This window comes from Nilaparvata lugens, chromosome 7 (assembly GCF_014356525.2).
Source record: "Nilaparvata lugens isolate BPH chromosome 7, ASM1435652v1, whole genome shotgun sequence".
Lineage (NCBI taxonomy): Eukaryota > Metazoa > Arthropoda > Insecta > Hemiptera > Delphacidae > Nilaparvata > Nilaparvata lugens.
Window position 1 is genome coordinate 63,272,628 of NC_052510.1, and position 2,731 is coordinate 63,275,358.

The following is a 2,731-nucleotide window of genomic DNA, read 5'->3' on the forward strand; positions in this document are numbered from 1 at the left end:
AAAAACAATTTATCATTCTATGTAATCTATAAAAATGTTATAGATTAATAGCATTAATAAATAAACAAATCTATAATATAGTAAAGGAAAGAATTGGCTTATACACCTACGGGATAGGTGATTCACGAATGACGCATCATCACGTCTCAACTACTCAACTGATTAACTTGAAATTTTTCATGTAAATTCCTTATTTACCGAGGATGGTTATAGGCCTAATTCAAACTCTTCAGGATCTCATTACGTCAAGTATTCAGTTTGTCAAGTTTCAAAGTCGACCCTTGCAGAACATGGGTTACCTGCAAGTCTATAATATAATAAAGAAAGAATTGGCTTATACACGTAGAGGATAGGAAATTTAGGAATGACGCATCATCACGTCTCAACTACTCAACTGATTAACTTGAAAATTTGAATATTAATCCTTAATTTACAAATGCGATGGTTACAGGCCTATTTTAAATTCTTCAAGATTTCAGTAGGTCAAGTTTTCAATTAGACCATCGCAGAGTACGGGTTACCTAATATAGTGAGGTCCACGTTATAATGGCAGTGGAGAAGGATAGGAGAAAAAAGTTGCCGATCAGTTACCGTCTATAGACGGTTATTTAAATTGAATGAAAAAGACTAAGAAATTGTCAAAAAACCACTGATTTATTGATAATTAGAAAGACCGGTTTCGGTTATTACACCATTGTCAATCTCTGATAAACATATCAGAGATTACAGTTTATCAGAGATTAAAACGGTTATTTAATATCAACGGTTCATTCTCGTTTAAAATTATCAATTATATTTTATAAAGCAAGAAATTAATTTTTCAATAATTTCATAATTAAGATGAAATATTTTGTTGATTAATGATTAATTCTAAATTGTTAAAATACGATCTGGCAACAGAGCAAAGCGAGAAAGAGATAGCGCTATCGACTTTGTTGAATGATAGACAAAGATAGCAATACCATTGCTAATCAAACACTGCCATTATAACGTGGACCTCACTATAGTTCACAATAAAATTAATTAAGGGCTTCATTTCGATAGCTTTTTCTAAGGACAAAATAACTGACACCTCTTTACAAACGGTCACCCTTCCAATGGAATCCCGAGCGCTTGTCACTACTTGGAACCATAGACAAGTTTCATTAGTATAAACCCACAGAGAAAAGATAGCATAAGATGAGATCCCAAAGGTCGTTTGTTTCAAATGTTTGTAGAATTCATTCAAAGTATGGAAGTTTTGTATCAAATTTTGGTGTTGTGTATCAAGTTGAGATGATACTGTATCACATTGTGTTGATACTGTATCATTTATGGTGATACCATAGAGAAAAGATAGCATGAGAAGATATCTCATGATATAGGTCGTTCATGTTCCAAACTTCAAGCCGATTTTTGTTAACTCAAGCCAATTACTGACGACTACTGTCTATTATTACTGTTTTGGCCGAACAAAATGTTAATAACTCAATCCTTATAGATTCTATTAGATGGTACATAACCTAACATACACATGATGAACATATATGTTTACTTCTGTTCAAACTAATAGAATCTATAAGGATTAAGTTATTAACATTTTGTTGATAACTTTGGTGTAAACCTAGCTTTAAGGTGCGTACAAATATACGCGCCAACAAATATACGTTGCAAAAATGTGAGTGTTAACTGAAGCCGATAGTCCTAGTAGTTGTTTTTGGTGAAGCTATGTGACGCTGGTAGTCTCTCATACTGTGCCATTCATACGCGCGTACAGATATACGCGCCGCGAACATGAGCAATTCACTTTCAATCAGCCGATGCCAAGCTTTTTATATCTGTATCTTACCGTATCTGTAAAAATACAGATATAATCAGCTGATTAAAAGTGAATTGCTCATGTTCGCGGCGCCTATATTTGTACGCACCTTATGAACGGCACAGTATGAGAGACTACCAGCGTCACATAGCTTCACCAAAAACAACTACTAGGACTATCGGCTTCAGTTAACACTCAAATTTGCAACATAAACGCCCTAACACCATGGGATATCTTCTTATGCTATCTTTCCTCTATGATAGAACTAAATAAACTACTTGAACGCAAAGTACTGCTGCCTGATTTAGTACTCTAGCACTTGAAGACGCGGTTCCTAGAACACCTATTACATCTAATGGACCATTAAACCTATGATTTTGATATAGATGCAATTGTACATCAGATTTAATAAGAGTGTCTTAGAAACCAAGGCCAGGTTTCTAGAACACTTATTAAATCTAATGTACCATTAAACCTATGATTTTGATATAGATGCAATTGTACATCAGATTAAATAAGAGTGTTTTAGAAACCAAGGCCCGGTTTCTAGAACACTTATTAAATCTAATGTACCATTAAACCTATAGTTTTGATATAGATTCAAGCAGAACTTCCTATATACCGGACCTGCGCCTACAAAAAAATGGCCGGGAACTAGACGAACTTAGACGCTCTCTAACAGCTTATTATAGTGAGGTCCACTTTATAATGGCAGTGGAGAATGATAGGAGAACAACGCTGCCGATCCTCTGTCTTGTCAATGCCTTCCATAGACGTTAGCTGATACACGTTTATTGATGTAATATTAACTGTTCATTCTCGTTTAAAATAATCAATTATACTTTATTAAGCAAGAACTTATATTTTTAATAATTCCATAATGAATTTTCATAATTAAAATGAAATATTTTGTTGATTTATTATCAATTCTAT